At 44.3% G+C, this 19,282-nt stretch overlaps 1 protein-coding gene across 1 annotated transcript in view; it reads left to right on the top strand.

Moving 5' to 3' along the window:
* CAMK1D (calcium/calmodulin dependent protein kinase ID) overlaps positions 1–19,282 on the top strand; it is a 417,163-nt gene that overhangs the window by 174,302 nt on the left and 223,579 nt on the right. The gene's annotated exons all lie outside the window — the stretch shown is intronic.

A 19,282-nucleotide genomic window follows, 5' to 3' on the forward strand; every position in this document is an offset into this window, starting at 1 on the left:
TGCACGCTTACTTCTGTTTGCTAGCTCTCTGTCAGCTAATCTGGTTCTGTGTTTGGGCAGTTCAGCCCTTGTGGGGATTAGTTGGTGGTTTAAATTCCTCTAATAATATATCTTGGCAAATGTTTTCTCCCTTCTTCAGTAAACTTACTTAGCTAATGATTTATATAAATTTTATTTAAATGATTCCAACAGATGTGTGTGAGTTGATATCTGTATCTGTATATATCTATGTGTATGTGAATATATATGTATATATATGTGTGTGTATATGTATATATATTTCTTGTCTGATATTTCAAAAAAATCAGAATAGCCTTATATTGGAGGGTATTTCACAGCATGAAAGATTAAGTACAAGGAGTCCTAGGATAGACCAGGATGGCAAATACAGAAAAAGAAATAAATATACCCCAAAGGTTCACTGTTTCTTTTCTGTTAAACTTTAGGTTGTGTCAGTTCTATTTTCTACATGGTTTTGGCATTGTTTATATGGGTAGATAAATGATTTCAGTGAAGTTTTATTTATGACTCATTATCTAGTTTAAACTCTATAAAATTTGGTGAATAGATTTTATTTTACATATTTGAAGTCCAGGGTTATTATCCTTGGGTGGTTTAAAAACTTACCATTTTAAAGCCATATCACTGACTTTTGTCCTGAAAGTCAGCTTAAAATCTGAGGTCAGGGCTTCCCTGGTGGCCCAGTGGTTGAGAGTCCGCCTGCCGATGCAGGGGACACGGGTTCGTGCCCCGGTCCGGTAGGATCCCACATGCCGCGGAGCAGCTGGGCCCGTGAGCCATGGCCACTGAGCCTGCGCATCCGGAGCCTATGCTCTGCAACGGGAGAGGCCACAACAGTGAGAGGCCTGCGTACGGCAAAAAAAAAAAAAGAAAAGAAAAAAAAAAATTGAGGTCAGAGTCTTAGGTGATTGGTCTGAAGTTTTTAGGAAATATACAGTGAAAGAAATCATTTCTAAAATAGTGATATATATGGAATTTGGTAAATGGGATTTAATATTCATTTTTTTAACCATTTTTCTTTTATAAATATTTTAAAAATAGGGTTGACTATATGATTCAGATATGAGGTAGATATCATTGGGGAATCCAACCACAGGCAAGGATATTTGTAAACAAATACAGTGGTGTGATGGATGCGCTGTTTTCGTTCTTGTTGAAGGCTACAGAACTGATGTGCTAAATGCATACGTTTATATATGTGTATATGTGCATAAATGTGAACACATGCACATATATGTAGACACATATGTACATACACATATGTATATGCACATTTTAAATTACATTTCAGTTTTTTTATATCTTTCCACTGAAGAGCAAAAAATTCTTTTTGCTTAATTTAGTCAATATACCCTCAAGGCTGTCAAAAATCTGCTGTCTGGGTGCCTAAATAAGATCATAAGGCATATGAAAAGCCTTTTTAAGTTACATTGAAATGCTCCAGTGTTAGGGATTATGTAAATGTTAGGCATTACCACTCTCATCATGCTATTGTAAGAGCTCAGAATGTGTTGGCGGAAGAGGTAAGAGTAGAAATTGTATCCATTTTGTGGAAGGAGAAACTGACGTGCAGAGGGTATAATTTTGGTGAGTGATGGAGCTAGGGAGACAGCAGAGTCTCACTTATGGAGCTGTTCCCCATCTTTTAGGGTCCACAGCCTGTCCTTCTGTTAGGAGACTGTTATGGGAACTTCGTTCAATCTAGAAACAGCCTATAGGAATCAGAAGTCTTATGACTCCCGGAAATTCCCTGGCGGTCCAGTGGTTAGGACTCTACGCTTTCAGTGCCGAGGGCCCGGGTTCGGTCCCTGGTCGGAGAGCTAAGAGCCAACAAGCCACGTGGTCAAAAAAAAAAAAAAAAAAAAAGTCTCACAACTCCCAACAAATAGTAAGAAATAGATGGCAATAGATTTCAATAGATAATAGATGTCAATAGATGCTAAGTAGTTTGATTGAAATAGATGTCAATTAATTAAATTAATAGACTGATAACTCTAAAACCAGAACCTGAAAATTAGAGCCATTTATAGCTACCCTTTGAGACTTTAAATATACATATTGTCACTTTGTCATAATTTAGAAACTAGCTGGGACTTCTAGGAGCCTTGTTTTCTGTAATCCTCACAGTCAACCTCTGAAGTGTCTATTATTATTCACATTTTACAGTTGAGGAGCTGGAACTTAAATAAGAAATTTCTGGAGACCACATAAGTAGATAGAGCAGGAAGTCAGACCCGGGCCTGTCTGTCTTTTCCATCATGATTTGATCGTCTGGTGTTTCCACGCTGCTTAAGACAGGGCCCCATACTCTTGATGTAGGCAACAGCCCACTGCATGGGGGTGCTCATTAATAGTGAAGGAAAATAATCTCTGTCTATCTTATCCTGCCATCAGAGGGGCAGTGTAAATATTGGTGAAGACCTGAGAACCTGCCTGCCCAAGTTTTCATGTGACTGTACCACTTAGAAGCTGTGGGACCTTGGGCAAATGATTTCAACTCTTTGCCTCCATCATCAGGAAAACGGGGGGAACTTCCTGGCCGCTCATTGGTTAGGACTCGGTGCTTTCACTGCTGGGGAGGGGCGGGGGGACCTGGGTTCGATCCCTGGTTGGAGAACTAAGATCCCACAAGCCGCGCCATGCGGCCGGAAAAAAAATCAGGAAAATGGGGATATTATTGGTACTTACCTCACATATTTCTTGTAGGGATTAAAGAGCCGATGCATGCAGAGCACTTAGAACAGTGCCTGGCATGTTATGTGAGCTCTCCAAACGTTTGCTGTTTATTTATTACTATGTGTATGGGGGACATCTTGCTAGACAGCGGGAATGGGGAGGAGGTGCCTTCCTGGAAATCGCATCACACAAGTATGGCCTCCCCGTGGGAGCAGCTGCAGGGAGGTGGCTGCCCTCATCCAGCGGAGAAGGTGCCACAGTGCTAATGCCCGGCGTGGTTGCAGAGTTGTTAGGAATGCATTAGCTTGACTGTTTCTCTTGCTGAAAAAAACTCTGAACGCTGCTGCTCTCTTTGTCTCTCTTACTGTCTGCTTCCCTGACATGAGAGTCACCGGGCATTAGAACTGGAAGATCTTAGAGAACTTAGAGATCTTGATCCAGTTCTCTTGACCTCCAGATGGAGAAACAGGTCCAGAGAAGTTAAGTGAGTGGCCCAAGGTCACAGAGCTGACTTACGCGGATGTGCTGCCAGAGTGATGGTTTCTGGCCTCCTCGTTCAGAGCTCTTTCCACATAACCATGCTGGCCCTCTTGTAGAGCATCCCTTGGTAGAGTGCAAGCAAGTGACTCTTCCTCATCTTTAAGAGCCCCGTGGTGGGCTTCCTTGGTGGTGCAGTGGTTAACAATCCGCCTGCCAATGCGGGGGACACGGGTTCGAGCCCTGGTCTGGGAGGATCCCACATGCTGCGGAGCAGCTAAGTCCGTGCGCCACAACTACTGAGGCTGCGCTCTAGAGCCCCCGAGCCACAACTGCTGAGCCTGCGTGCCACGACTACTGAAGCCCGCGCGCCTAGAGCCTGTGCTCCGCAATAAGAGAAGCCACTGCAATGAGAAGCCCGCACACCACAACCAAGAGTAGCCCCCACTTGCCACAACTAGAGAAAGCCTGTGCACAGCAACAGACACAATGCAGCCAAAAATAAAAATAAATAAAATAAATAAATTTATATATTTAAAAAAAAGGGCCCCGTGTGGTATGTCTGGCAAGGACTAAAGACCCTGCCCCGGTAGCTTGGCCAGATTCCAGTGTGGGACATTGGATCTGGTTCCAGAATCACCTGCTGATTTCAGTTAGATGTGCTGTTCTTTCTGCCTCCCCTCCTTGGTGGTGATGCACTGATGCCGCAGGCTGCCGTGATTGCTCTCGTGTTCTGCCTCCAGCTGTCTCTGGTTCTCTGGAATTTGCTAGAAAGGAGCTCAGAGCCCGTGTTAAAGATGAACCACTAGGAATACTTCCTTCCCATTTCGGGTGTGTTTGAGGGCCTTGGTCCTTTGTGCCAGCTTCTTGGCAATAGAATGACGATACCACTACTCAGAAGTACAGTAGGAAGAAGCCAGCTCCAGACGGTGGAATAATTTGGGAACTATGCAGAGTGGTGCTGTGGCAGGGGGCACGTAATCTGGGAAGCCTTTTTCACCCTCCCTGTCTGGCCACAGGCCAGGGAGGCGTGCTGAGCACCCAGGCCCCGCTCCTGTTCCCGCTTTGCTCTGTTTGACCTTTTGCCCTCGCTGTACCTTTCCGGAATGTTCTAGAAACAAAGGGAGGGGTGCTTCTCACATACCGTGACTGGGCATCAGAGTGGTTTTGAGGGATGTGGGTCATCCTGCGGGTGGCCCAGGGTAAGTGCCACAGGGAAGGGGAGGCCACTGAAGAGCTGACCATAGAGGAAAGGTACCGTTGGCGGGATAAGCCCACCAGTTCAGAAAGCCACAGAATTTTCCTCAATGGCAAGTTTCTATACATCAGTAGGTAACTTTTTCTAGGTATAAAAAGTAAACTTAACAGAAAGAGGTATTTACTCAGCATTAGATATCCTTTCTAGTGAGTCTCTTCGCTGGAGAGTAAGGGATAATGTCGCTACTTCTTTAAAACCAGTGCCTCCCCGGGTCGAGTTGAGGTGGTTGGTGTGAATTGCATTTCCACACATCCAACCCCGATTCCAGAGCCGCTTGATGCAGCCCCTGGGAGGTGACCCAAAGGGGTGGCAGAGTAAAAATTCAGGTAGTGCCCAGTCTTGGGTTGAATGTTAGCAATATCTTGTAGAACGTTAAAACTTGGGAGGCAAATCCGTTTGTGAGCGCATCTTTCTGTTTAACTCGGTAAAGGTCCCCTTTTCTGTTGGATTCAGAACACAGCACATTGTCAGTGAGCCCTAGAAACTCCCACACCTGCTTTTACTCAGGTATTCTTCAAAGATGTAAGAAGAATGGTTGAAACTTTGATTAACTTGTTCTTCTGCCCAGAGCGAGTCCCTCCCTCCCTCCCTCCTGCCATCCTCCCTTCCTTCCTTCCCTTTGTGTTTCCCATTTTTTTTTTTTTTCCCTTAAAACCTTATAGAAGATTGTAGGAATAGGTCAGTAAGCTAAATGTAACTCCTGAACACTACACATGCAGAAGTTGCTTCTGGTCACTTACATCTCAATAAAGCTGAAATAAAAAGTTGTTTATTGGTATAATTACCTGGAGGAATATGGCAAGTGGTTTCACTTTCCGAAACATCATCATTTAATTAAGTGACACAGAGTTTCACTACACAGACTTGGATGCTTTAGCGCATGTAGGTGGTGAGGGGACAACCATTAAGTTATTATTCAGTCTAGCATTATTCTTCAGTCAATGTAATTTTTCCAAAAAGATATTCCTCTTTAAAAAAATAATTTAGCGTGAGAGTTTTTTTTTTCTTTATAAAGACCATCGTGTCAAGCAGTGTAGTACAAACTTCTGGGCGGTAATTTGGTTCTGCAGAAACTACTTACACGGGAAATGTGCCTGAATATTTTCACAATATTGGTGCTGAGTTGGATGAACAGATGGCAGTGACACTTTTCAGAGTAGAGATTTCAGACTTCTGTATTCTCTGTTCTCAAGGGTTCAATTAGTGTGTACATTTAATCTTTTTTTTTTTTGCAGTAACAAGCTGCATTCACTTACTAGCAGAAACCATAATTTTTAACAAAATAACCCATAATATCAATATATCATTCAGCATTTTTTCATTGCATCTTTTTGTAAAATGACAATCATCTATTACATTTATTATATAAAATCTTGCTATTCTGAACTTGACTTACTCAGGATACAGATCCATTTGAAATGCATCCTTTCTACGACTCTCAAAAATTGTGTGGTGAGCGTATGACAGTAAAAAACTCTTAGGAAGGTATTCTAAAAGCTTCCTAGGAAAATGCATATTTTTAAGTTCTTGACCCCAGTGTGATAAATGTTGGTAATTACCTTTTCACCTAAGTAGATGGGGCAGTGATCCTGTGTAGCTGTGAGTTCAAGATTCTACAGGAACTTGAAATAACTCAAGTCCATTTCAAAATATTTTACAGCTCAGGCTTTTAAATATTTTAGATTTGTCCTCTTCCAATTACTCTGAGTTGGAGAGTTCTTAAATCTATTTAAGAAGGCCATATCACACTTCCAAGATGGTTGGTATTTTCCTAGTCTTAAATTTGCTTTTTCCCCGTTCAGTTACCTCTCTGAGATGTTCGTGTCGTGGTCTCCCCTCTGGCTGTGTTCACATCATTTCCTCTGCCTGGTCTCGCCTCCGCTGAGGTCTGGTCTGCACCCTTGCTACTCCGAGTGTGGTCCACAGACCAGCAGCATCTCCAGGGAGCTTGTTGGAAGTGCAGACTCTCAGGGCCCTGCCCTGGACCCACTGTATCAGAGTGTCAGTCTAACGGAACCCTCAGGTGATTCATTTGCACATTTACCTTTGAGAAACACTGATCTAGGAAACTTTCCTTTGGAAAAGAAGATGATATAGCTGCCCCTTCTGTGTGCTCCAGTAACATGGAGTATTTTCCTCCATTGTACCACTTATCACAATATGGAGTAATTGCCCATTTCCTGGTCTTTCTTCCCCCCCCCCCCCACCACCCCCGTACGCGGGCCTCTCACTGTTGTGGCCTCTCCCGTTGCAGAGCACAGGCTCCGGATGTGCAGGGTCAGCGGCCACGGCTCACGGGCTAGCCGCTCCGCGGCATGTAGGATCTTCCCGGACCAGGGCACGAACCCGTGTCCCCTGCATCGGCAGGCGGACTCTCAACCACTGCGCCACCGGGGAAGCCCTTTCCCGCTACATTTAAAGCACCTTGAGGATAGGGCTGAGAGCTGAGACCCTCATGTATTTCTAGTGCCTGGCAAAGTCCCTGCTTCTGTACTCCTCTGTTTTATTGAATTGAATTATACCAATGTCACAGGAGGGAAGATTGAAGAAGACAATGTGTATTCCCTTCCCTCTTAAAAAGAAATCAAAATGCTTTATTTCCTTCAGTGAAGAGAATCTTCACATATTTTGAAAACATAAGCACGTGTATCCTAACCAAAACGTTTTGAGAGTGGCAAACTTGCATTCATTTCAAAGATGGCAATCACTAAAAAACTAAGAACTTAAAAAAAAAAAAGGTTTGATAGAGTACATTAAATCCCTAGAAGAATTGGCACAGAATTTCCAGTTTTGCGGTCAGTTCTTTTCAGATGGAACACATGATCCTCTCTTTTAAAATGGAGACTGCAGAGGGAAACGTTTGAATGGCATACCAAAGACATACCCCTATTGTTTTAAATAATTCTGGTTGAGATTTTCCTTTCCTGTTTATAGCTTTTCCAAAATTTAAAATATGGAAAGATACTATCAATGGCTCTAAAGTTTCAATGACTAAACTACCTTCTGTAAAGAAACTAGCACAGTTTTGCACTGAATTAATAGATTTCATTTCTTGAACCTTGTTGATCGCTATATACACACTTTCAAAAATGAACAAAATCCAGTCCACGCCTCAAGGAACTGAGAGTTGAGACAAGCAGGTTTCCCAGAGCACCCAACAAGTGTGCGTAAGAGTGGCCTGAGCATACTGTAGGAGAGGCACAGATGCTTGGCAGAGGGGTTTGGAAGGGGGACCAATTAGAGCCATTGGGCGAGTCAGAGGAAGGTGGTGTTGGAGTGACCTTGAAGGATGGGGAGGCTTTTCGTGGGTGGGGAAGCAGGGGGGAGGGAAAACATCTCCGTGGATGGAACAACTGGAACAGGTGTGGACAGAAAGAGATGACGTTGGGGCTGAGTTTGGAAGCGTGGCTGGGAGCGTTTGAGAAGATGCAGGTGAGAAGGAGTGGGGGCATGGCTCAGAGCACAGAGGTGCTTACCTAGGAGGATAAAGGGTTTGTACTTCATCAGCTGGGCGGCAGAGTAACTGCTGAAGACTTCTGCATAGAGGAGGCTAGGGAGGGAATGTTGGGAAGGTGAAGGATGATTCCTGTGATGCTGCAGGGGATGAAGGTGGATTAGGGCAATGTCAGAAGAGAGACCGAGGACCATCTGGGGTATGGTTGTGAAAGTCCCCGCTAGAGGGGAGGAACCCTAAACAAAAAGAAAATGGTGCTTGTTTCAGTGAGTGATGCCTACGGCTAAGGCGGGGTTGGAGAGAGAGAGAGGGTGTCCTTGGACCGTTTTTTACCCTGATCAGGGGCTGATTTACATAGATGAAGAGACTGGATATCATGATGGTGTATGATGGTTAGTACTGTCCAGATGCATAAACTCATTAGGACAAAAATTCTGGCCCCTGAGGTAGGTCATAATTATAGTCTGGGTTTTTAAGATGGACCAAAGGAAGCCAACACTTGATATTATTAACAGCATATAGTGGGATCATTTCTCCTCTGAAGTTCTGACTTTTAGAACAGTGGGTTCACCCTGTAGCTTCCGATGGTTTCAGAATGCCCCTCGTTTTCTCTTTCCTTCTTCTGTTTTCTTTTCTTTCCTTCCTCTTGTCTTCTTCCCCTACTAGACTTCTTTAAATTGTGTTTCTGCATGGACTGCTGTACTTCCTCCCTCATCAACTCACTTACTAGCTCTTTACAACACGTCTTCCGCCCAACCATGATACTGACGCTATTTCCTCAAAGAGCCCCAATTAATGTTGAGTTGCCAAACACCATAGCCTTTTCAAAGTACAGATTCCCTTTAATTTTTCTGAAACACTAGACCCTGTTGACCAATGCTGTCTTCTTAAAACTCTCAGAGAGCTTAATTATGACATGACAGTTGCCTTCTGTCTTAATCTGTTCAGCTGCTGTAACAAAAATAATACAGGTGGGTGGCTTATAAATGACAGAAAATTTATTTCTCGCAGTTCTTGACGCTGGGAAGTCCAAGATGAAGGCACTGCTTCCTGGTTCACAGCGGCGTCTTTTTGCTGTGTCTTCACATGGTAGAGTCATTTGAAAAGGTGTCCACTCTAAACTTTTTATCCTGTGTTTCCCTTGGGCATTTTTTCCATAAGCAGAGCATCCAGTGATCCCATCTTTTCTATGGAGGCTGAGGTTGCCCTGTGAAACCACAGAGGGTCTTCGGGCAGAGGCAGAATTCCCCAGTAAGGGGATCCTGAAGGTTTAGTCCTCCAAACCTGGCTGCATGAGCCAGACCGCTCCTGTCTCTAGATATTTCTTAAGGCTGCAGTCTGTTCTTCAATGTGATCTGTAAGTTATTTAATTAACAGATGTTTCTGAGTTGGAAATCTAGGATGTATCAATGTAGTCAGACTAAAATACATATTTTATATATGTAGAGATACATATATATATATATAGCATCAATGAAAGACTGGAGCCTGCTGAGCCAGCCGCTTGCCTCCCAGGTCACAGTATTTGGGGTGCAAAGCTAGTGACCCTGCAAGTGTTGAATTAGTTGCGTATTAAGCCCTCTGAGAACTCTGATTCAGATGACGGTGGGAAACGCGCTTTGTATGCAGCAGCGTTACTGTTCAAACAGGGCTTGTTAGCCAGCTGAAATCTCACTTTGTACTTGAAAAGTAGAATGTAAATCATAACAAAACGACTGTATCATTTAAGCCCCACTGGAGAGGAAAACAAGAGTCATGGGAGACTGTGTCTCCTTATCTGGGTACCAGCCTAAGGAAGGATATGAGAGTGCTTGGGAAGGTTTCACCAGGAGCCACTGGATTGGTCAGAGGTTGGAAATTAGGTTCTGGGAGGAGAGCCAGGAGCAACTGGTATTATTTTACCGGGACAAATTTGACAACTGGCATCCGTTCACATATATTTATTATTGTATGAGAGTGGCTAGCATTCTGTGAGGGCACTGTGCTTTTTTTTTTAAGTTCGTGAAGATTTAGAATCATAACATGTAGCCCTATATTCCATATCATTTATTTTACAGTGAAGAGAATGAGTCCCAGAGAAATTAAAGTACCACAGTTCCCCACTTGCTGTTGGCTGGGCACAGATCAGGACATGGGACTTGAGGACACAGGGGTGTACCGGAGGCAGACTTTTACTTTACTCTCTTAGGGTTCTTTGGGGCTGGACCTGCTAATTAAACTGACCTAAGACAGGTCAGTAGGAGGAAAGCATACAGATTGATTTAACGCAAGTTTTACATGACATGGGAACCTTCCTAAGGAATGAAGACCCAAAGCACTGGTGAAAACGATTGATTTGCTTTCATATGAGGTTGAACAAAAAAAGACAGTTGTTGAAAAGTGATAGGACTATGTGGGGAAACTAAAGGAAGGTAATAATTATTTCAACAAGGTCTGTTTGTTTAGAATGCTCTCAGTTTCAACTTCTAGTCCTTAATGATAAGAATGTTACTTTCCTTCTGCTAACGGGAGGAGATGTCTTTCAAATGGGAATTTCATCTCCTGTTCTAGAAGAAGGAGGGTCAGAGTGTTTTTCTTGTATTTGTTGTTTTTAACTCAAAATATTCAGTATGCCCACATGACACATTTTGGGGTAGCATGTTCTGAACTCCTTCAGAAGTCATAGATGAAATTTTTTTTCATAGATGAAATTTAAATTTTTTCATAGATGAAATAAAAACTTTTTTTGCTAGGGGAAGATTATCTAATATGGGAATGTGGGACTACAGTATCTTATCTGGAGAATTTAGAAAATACTGTTTACACTGGGGCAGTTATAGCTCTGCCTAGAGGGGGAATAGATGAGCTGATGTCTCAATGTCTTTAATTTGATGGCTCCAATTATATGAGTTGGTTTTTCTTTAGCACCTAATATAAGAGAAATTGTTCTAGCAAACATACAGTTTGATATTTGCCATTGTGAAAATGGCTTATCCCATTTCCAGGTATGTTTTAAGATAAACATCAATGATGATGCTGTTTCCCAATAAGACCCTTAGATTTTTATCTGACATTGTCAATGGTTGTGAATCATTTTGAGTATCTCCATATTTCTAATATACTCCATGCTTTGGTCCTTCATTCAGGTAGCATTTCCACTTTGAGTTTTTATCTTTTAAAAAATTAATTAATAAGTAATTTATATTTGGCTGTGTTGGGTCTTCATTTCTGTGCGAGAGCTTTCTCTAGTTGCGGTGAGCGGGGGCCACTCTTCATCGCGGTGCGCGGGCCTCTCACTGTTGCGGCCTCTCTTGTTGCGGAGCACAAGCTCCAGACGCGCAGGCTCAGTAGTTGTGGCTCACGGGCCTAGTTGCTCCGCGGCACGTGGGATCTTCCCAGACCAGGGCTTGAACCCGTGTCCCCTGCATTGGCAGGCAGATTCTCAACCACTGCGCCACCAGGGAAGCCCGAGTTTTTATTTTTTCAAGGACTGCATGAGTGTGATTGTACTAACTAGATTTAGAGTAATCAGAACATTATGATGGCAAAGTAGCTGTCAGCACTCAGGCACAGTGACCACGTGATTTCAGTGGAAACAATGTCTGCACTCCTGGGAGCACCTATTTTCCTTTTTGTCTTTGTGTGTGTGGAGAGTGGAAAGCTGGGCTCAGATAGCTCAGGTTCTGGTTAATACCTTGTGAGTGTAGATTCTTAAAATGATGCTGAACCCTAAGATTTACGTAAGTAAATAAAAAGCTAATGGGGGAAGAGGCTTCTACTAGGTATATTGCTCTTATTTGGAAAATGGCAATACATTTTAAGGGAGTATTAAGGATGAGTAACATGTCAGTTCTACCGGAAGAAAAAAATGGAACTCTCTTCACCAAAGCCATAGAGGCTGTTGTTCAAGAAGTAAGCCATATCTGCGAAAGGACTTGGAGATGATAATGCTGGTAGTGGTGGTGATGAGGAAGAGGAGGAGGAGGATGGTGAGGATGAGGAGGATGGTGAGGATGGTGAGGATGAGGAGGATGAGGAGGATGGTGAGGATGGTGAGGATGAGGAGGATGGTGATGATGATGGTGGTGGTGATATTGAGGAGGAAGGTGGTAATGGTGGTGATGGTGATGTTGAAGATGCTGATGGTGGGGAGGAGGAGGAGGATGGTGATGATGGTGATGGTGATGAGCATGTCCGTTTTTGAGCACACATATTCCTGCTGCTGTGTATATTTATCTCCAGACTTTATAACAACACCATAAGGCAGGTACTGAATCTCCATTTGATGAGGAAACTGAGACTCAGAAAGTTTCAGTAGCGGCCAAAGCTGAGATTAAAATCTAGGTTTCTCTAGAATCTAAGCCTTCTTTGTGTGTGTATCACATGGCCTCCTAATACAAACACGTAGTACAGTTCCTGGATTAAAAAAGACTAACCAACAAGGAAAACCACAGATAACCTGAAAATACTACTAGTAGATTTGGGGGCCTCTTGGGTAGCTGGATTTGGTCATTAGGCTGGGAGCTGATATTCAGAGCAAATATGCCGCTTTCCCTACGTAGATGTAAAGTGAGGATAAATCCTTGCTGAGAAATTCTTCACAACTCGGCCAGTCTTTCTGGGAACTCATTGGAGATTTTAGCTGGTTCCCCAAATTTGAGAGGCATCAGAATCACCTGGGGCAGGGGGCTTGGGAAAACACAGACTGCGGGGGCCAGCCCAGATCCTGGGCCCCAGATTTATGTTTCTGTTATCCCATGATGCTGGTCCTGCTGGTCCAGAGACCACACTTTGAAAAGCACTGACTCAGCCGGCTCAGTCCAGGGGCTCCATTCTGACCCTGCCGTTGCTTCTCAAACATGGTGACCAAGTGCAGAGCCTTTGGGGGCTCTGACGTCAGCCTGGGCTGCTAAGGCTGGTCTCCGGTGACTTGCCATCTGGGCCTGCGGGAGGCTTTGGGACAGCATGCATCATCTATCCTGCTCAAGAGGGCGTTTCTCCCTCACTGAGTGGGATGCTTTGAAGTATGACTGTGCAAGTTCTCGCTGAGGACCGGCTGTGGTGGGTAAACCACCGTCAGCTTCTCTTAGCTTTTTGAAACCAGAGGGGTTTTGCCAGGGTCCCTGCTCTGACGAGTGGTCTCATGGAGCTAACATTTCAGAACAGTCTTCATAGCCTCCAGTGCTCATGGACGGCCCACAGGGATGAAGAACTCAGTGGGTTTCTCCCACCAAACCTGTATGAAGTCTCGCACAACATTTTGAGAAATATTCAAATATCTTTGAATTGTGTCTCCTCTGATTTTCAGTGGCAGCCTAGCGTATCCCTATAAAGTTCTGCATGAGCTAAAGAAAACCAGCTCCAGTTGGCTTAAGCAGACGATGTTTATCGTGAGAATACTGGTTTATCCGAGCTAATCCAAGGGAAAAATGAGTAACCAAGATTCTCCTGCAGAGGCAATCAGGTCTGTTCCTGAAACGTCATCTTAAGAATTCATGATCTTTTTTCTAGGGTGTAACCATTGGTGTAATTCAACCTCAAGTCTCATCCATGTCTGTTTGTCTGTCTGTGTCTTTCTGTCTGTCTGTCTCCCTCCCTCTCTCCCTCTCTCCCTCTCTTTCTCCCTTCTCTTTTCCAACTATCCGATTCCAGGGATAGCATAGACGTATCTTGGGTCAAGAGTTATCTTTGGATCAAACAGATACGGTCAGGCTTACACGGCATGAACGTGACCCTTGGGGCCCCATGTTGGTGCTTTCATAGCTGTGCCCAGAAGAGGGGGCATCCTTGTGAACCCAACACCCCACCTTAACTTGTTTGTCCTATGGGTTTCTCAAAGGTGTGTTCACACTGAAATGGAAGTCAGGGGATTAAAAATGCATGGTTTTGTATGCTAACACATATATATGGAATCTAAAAAAAAAGTGGTTCTCAGGAACCTAGGGATAGGACAGAAATAAAGATGCAGACGTAGAGAATAGACTTGAGGACACAGGGTGGGGGGAGGGTAAGCTGGGACAATGTGAGAGAGTGGCATGGACATATATACACTACCAAACGTAAAATAGCTAGCTAGTGGGAAGCAGCGGCATAGCACAGGGAGATCAGCTCGGTGCTTTGTGACCACCTAGAGGGGTGGGATAGGGAGGGTGGGAAGGAGAGGCAAGAGGGAGGGGATATGGGGATATATGTATATGTATAGCTGATTCACTTTGTTATACAGCAGAAACTAACACACCATTGTAAAGCAATTATACTCCAATAAAGAATAAATAAATAAATAAAAAATCAAGTTACCAAACAGAAAAAGAAAAAATAAAAATGCATGGTTTTATCCCTCAGAAGAGGAGTGTTTCTCTTACCACTGAAGTGGCGTCCAGAACTTGTCCTGTTTGTACTTTAAATCCTCAACTCACTGTTAGCTTACAGGGTGCCTTGGAAGGAGGGACTGAGCCCCCAGAGAGATGCAGGGCATCCTGGTGGCTGACTTTTAGCAAGGAAGATTTGCTTTCGTTTGTAACTGTTTTTCATCCTTTGTGAAATGCCTGGATAGTTTTGCATCCAACAGAGTTAAATACACACGTAAACAGCTGACACTCATGTGGCCTGAATATACTGGCCTTGACGCGTCTTTCTGAAGTGTGGCTCTCCCAGAGTTGTCCAGGGCTCTGCTTTGCAGGAGCTGCAGCAAGGCCCCAGGCTCCAGATGGCCCCCTTTCTGCCCTCTTTTCATAGAGTGCTTACCCTCCCCTGGCTTCTAACTCCCTTAGAGCTCTTCTCAGAGCCACAGGCCTCCTCAAGGCTAGAGGCTGGTCTCCATATGAGAATGCCATTGTCCAGGTCCTAGGAACCAGGGGAAGGAAATGGGAGGACGGGGCCAGGGGAAGCTGGGAAAGCCCCTGATGGGCGCCATCTTCTGAGACTCCAAGTGGAAAAGGAAAGAGCCCAAGAGAATTCAAGTAAGACCAAGTATATATTTGAAAAGTCAGGATGTTTATGTAAGATAGCAAATGAAATCTACTAATGAAAGAATTGAGTAAAGATACATTTCACATGGTTAGGAAATCTGACTTCCTTGGTTAAAGACAACACCTGCTCTCCAAAGTTAGTTCCAAGGGAAGACCCCATAAAGAGAGGGAGCCTGACCCCCCAGCCTCCCCTCAGCCCCAAGAGTCACCTTCTCTGAGTTTCATTCTGAGGAATGTGACCACCTGTTTCTGTCCCTTTACACCCAGGCTCAGACATAGGCAAACAAGCTTTCTTTGGTGTCTCTTCCTTTGCTTACCTCTGGCACTCCTGAGACTACCAATGCTAGGGCATTACAAAGGAAAAATCAAACATGGAGACTTCCATAAATCAAGACGCTTCTGTCCTTCAAGGGACACACAGTATTTTGCTCTCCAGAGCCCAGGGGTTCTGTCCAGTCCGTGTGGGTCCGTTTGGGGATCTGCCTTCTTAGTTCTCAGGTTGCTTCCACCATCTCTCACTCGCCAGGTAGAAGGAAAATGCTGGGTGTTGGCATCTCGGCCAAAAGAGAAAGATCCAGATTCCCCTTCTGCCTTCCCTGATCACTCCCACCATCCCACTCCCTGTCTCTGGAGGGTGCCATCCCATGCCCCAGGGGATGGGCACCAAAACCCAGCCACATTTTTCAGGCAGGATTTGGCTTTTACCTCTGCCCATTTTCTCACGGTCTTTGATAGTTGTGTCTGTACCAGAACATAAAAGGGGAGCAACAGCGTTGATACAACAGAGATTTGCATGTCTGGTGGGAAAAGTGTTTTTTTCCCCTCCCTCACCTTCACGACTGCCTAAGGTTGAATCGTTGATCTGATATAGCCATTGAAATCTATTGTGGATCAGACAAAGATACCTCTCTTCTTTGAAGTACTGATCTAATGCTGATTGCCAAAGGGCATTATCTGCCCGTTTGCTGCTTAAAAAAAATGTACTCAGGGCCTCACACAGTAGGGAGTTACTTGTGTGTACAGGAGCTTTCAATTCAGTTGTTCCTGAAACGTTAATTGAGCAGCTACTCTGTATACACACATCCGAACCAACTAAATCCTTTGTAAAAATCATTTTGCAAAAGAAATAAAGTTAATAGCCTAAACGCACAGGAAAGGTACCATCTCAGAAGAAAGAATAGCCTTTTAAATAAAAAAACCCAAAACTCGGGCTTCCCTGGTGGCGCAGTGGTTGAGAATCCACCTGCCAATGCAGGGGACATGGGTTCGAGCCCTAGTCCGGGAAGATCCCACATGCCACGGAACAGCTAAGCCCGTGCGCCACAACTACCGAGCCTGCACTCTAGAACCAGCAAGCCACAACTACTGAAGCCCACGTGCCACAACTACTGAAGCCCGTGTGCCACAACTACTGAGCCTCCACTCTAGAACCCCTGAGCCGCAACTGCTGAAGCCCTCACGCCTAGAGCCCATACTCTGCAACAAGAGAAGCCACTGCAATGAGAAGCCCGGGCACCACAATGAAGAGTAGCCATCTCTCACTGCAACTAGAGAGAAAGCCTGCACTCAGCAACGAAGACCCAATGCAGCCAAAAATAAAATAAATAAGATAAATGAATAAAAAACAAAACAAAACTCCCCAAACACTTCCTTTCCTATACCTAGTTTTCTGATTCCATCACTGACAGCTGAGAACGTGCCTGACTCTGGTACTGAGAGCAGCTTTTGAGAATAGCTGTTCTCAGGGCCTTCTCTTACTGGTAAGGAACAGGAGTCCTTAGCGCAGGGGCACAGGAGTCCCCAGCAGCAGAGACTGGTCTTCACCCCGTCTCCTACCAGAAAATTGGACTGTGGTCTTGTTTTCTTGGTTCCCTCTGACTTGGGGCATCTTTCTTTTAGTGGTTTTCATTTTATTCGCTCTTGATTTCACTTTCCTCCTCTGTTAATTGTCTAGTTGGAAATGATCTCTGAGTACCATGCTCTGATATTATGGTTTCCTTTTCTTTTAAAGGGAAACAGAGTTCTCTGCAATGTTGGGAGAGGTTTGACGGTACATAACCTAAAACTAATAAGCAACAACTGGGGAGTAGCTAGCCCACAACCGCTTTCCTAAAATATGCTCTGATTTCCCAAATAGGCTGACACAAACAACAGTTTGGAAGTCCCTCTAATAATATCCTGTATACAGAATTCCGGGAGATTTGGAAGTAGCAGCATACTGACTGTCTCATCTACATCTATTCAGGCTTAGGTGATGGATTGCAGTGACTTACCGCCTTTGATTATAGCCTGTGGTCCTGGACTCTGGCTGTGTATTAAAACCACTGGACCCTATTCCACATCAGTTAAATCAGAATCTTTGGGCTCCATACTGGGGTCTGGACATGAGTATTTAAAAACAAACCTCCCATCTGAAAGAGAATAGATTGTATATATATGTCTAACCGAATCACTTTGCTGTACACCTGAAACTAACACAACCTTGTAAATTAACTATACTTCAATTTTTAAAAATGGTAAAAACAAAACAAAACAACCAAATCTCCCTTAATGTGGAGCCAGGGTTGAGAATCCTTAGACCAGAATAACAAATACAGCAGGAAGGACAGAGCAGTGAGGACTCCATAGGGAAGTGCAGGTGACGTGGTTTCTATAATAAAACGATTCACCTTTACATATCATTTTAGAGAAGTATGCTCACCCTCCTTTTCTTATTCGATGCTCAAGAATGAATATTTGGGGGCTTCCCTGGTGGCGCAGTGGTTGAGAGTCCGCCTGCCGATGCAGGGGACATGGGTTCGTGCCGCGGTCCGGGAAGATCCCACATGCCGCGGAGCGGCTGGGCCCGTGAGCCGTGGCCGCGGAGCCTGTGCTCCGCAGCGGGAGAGGCCCGCGTACTGCAAAAAAAAAAAAAAAAAAAGAATGAATATTTGGGTTTGCCTTAGCATCTCCGTAGATTTTTTTCTAGATGTGTGGCTCTGTCACCAGTAAACCCGAGATAAATGAAGGAACGTCTGTACTGTAGAAAGGATGAGTCATTGAAAATTTTGCCTTCAAGCTCTTTTAAATAGTGACTTTGTCGTTGTTTTTAAAGGGTATATTTACATGCAGCTTTGCAGGAGAACGTGAATATTAAGTAAGGGAGTTCACATTTATGTCCTGTTGAAATGAGTCAGTTTATAGCAAATCTGAAGTGACTATTCCCAAGGCGGTGGGAAAAAACTTGGGTGGTTCAGTGTACTTATTGCAGTTGGCAGGGCACCTGGGGACCGCAGCTGCTCTGTGTCCCTTTGTATCTCGTATGTGGGTGACAGCTTGCAAACAGGGCTCTGCCAGATGTGTGCCATAGTGACTGGGTGGGGAGCATCCCATAGTTGGTTTGGCCACCTGAAGAGGGGGAACTTGTTAAGAATAACGATTAGACACGCTGACTGCATACTTAGCAGCATCCTCGAGGGCTTTTAGTCACAGAATTTAAATAGGCACACCCAGGAGAATTTGCAGGAAAACAAAGAGAAACCCTGCTTTCAGAAAGTGCCTGCTAATTGTTTGGGGATGTGCAGTAAATACAGTCAGCATCAGATGGGACCTCCAGATCCCTCATCAGATTTAGTAAATATTGAGTAAGTATTTGGGTGCTTGCTTTTGGTAATTGACAAACCAGGAGCCACTGGTCTCCAAGAACTTCCTGTTTCCTGCCCTCAGATCTCTCTCTAGCTGCAGTGCACCTGCTCAGGGCTGTCTCTCACCCTGGAGAGGAAGTTATAGAACAAGAAAGCCTTTCCATTGCACTGGACATCCAAAAAAGCAAAACAAAACAGATAACCAATTTGCAATTCTCAACTGCTGTTCAAGAAAGTAATGGATGCTCTGCACTGAACTTGAGAGAGTTGTGTCCATCTGAAGTGCCTCTTTTTGTATCAGCGTTTTTTTTTTTTTGTTTTGTTTTGTTTTGTTTGTCTGTTTTTTCCATAGGGAACAGACTGTAAAATGTAACCAAGAATTGTTTGGTGTGTCAGAGAGGCTGACTTGTTTACTGTGGCAGACTACAGAGGCAGTTTGAAAAGCGTGCCTGCAGGCAGTGTCTGTACTTCCTGGGCAGAGAGCACTTTTTATTTTGTGATTTGCATGTTTCTCTTAATTTGGAGAAAATTGAAGTGTCTTTGGATGGCAGCAACAGAGCTGCAAACATTAAAGATCAGGCTTCCCAGCCAGAAAGGGCAAGTGAAAAATCTTCCCTAGCCCCTCTCTTGCCAGTGAAAATGTAAGGCATTCTAATGTTATGAAACTGCATCTTTAAAAAACCCATATCCCCACCCCCCCAACTTCGAGTACTTTCAGGCAGGGGTGGAGGGGAACAGGAAATGGTAATTTTCAATATTTACCACTTCCTAGGAACGGGACTTTGAAGAAAACCGGCCTCATGGGAACATTTCATTGCCCCTTCAC

Source organism: Phocoena phocoena, chromosome 2, assembly GCF_963924675.1.
Source record: "Phocoena phocoena chromosome 2, mPhoPho1.1, whole genome shotgun sequence".
Taxonomy (NCBI): Eukaryota; Metazoa; Chordata; class Mammalia; order Artiodactyla; family Phocoenidae; genus Phocoena; species Phocoena phocoena.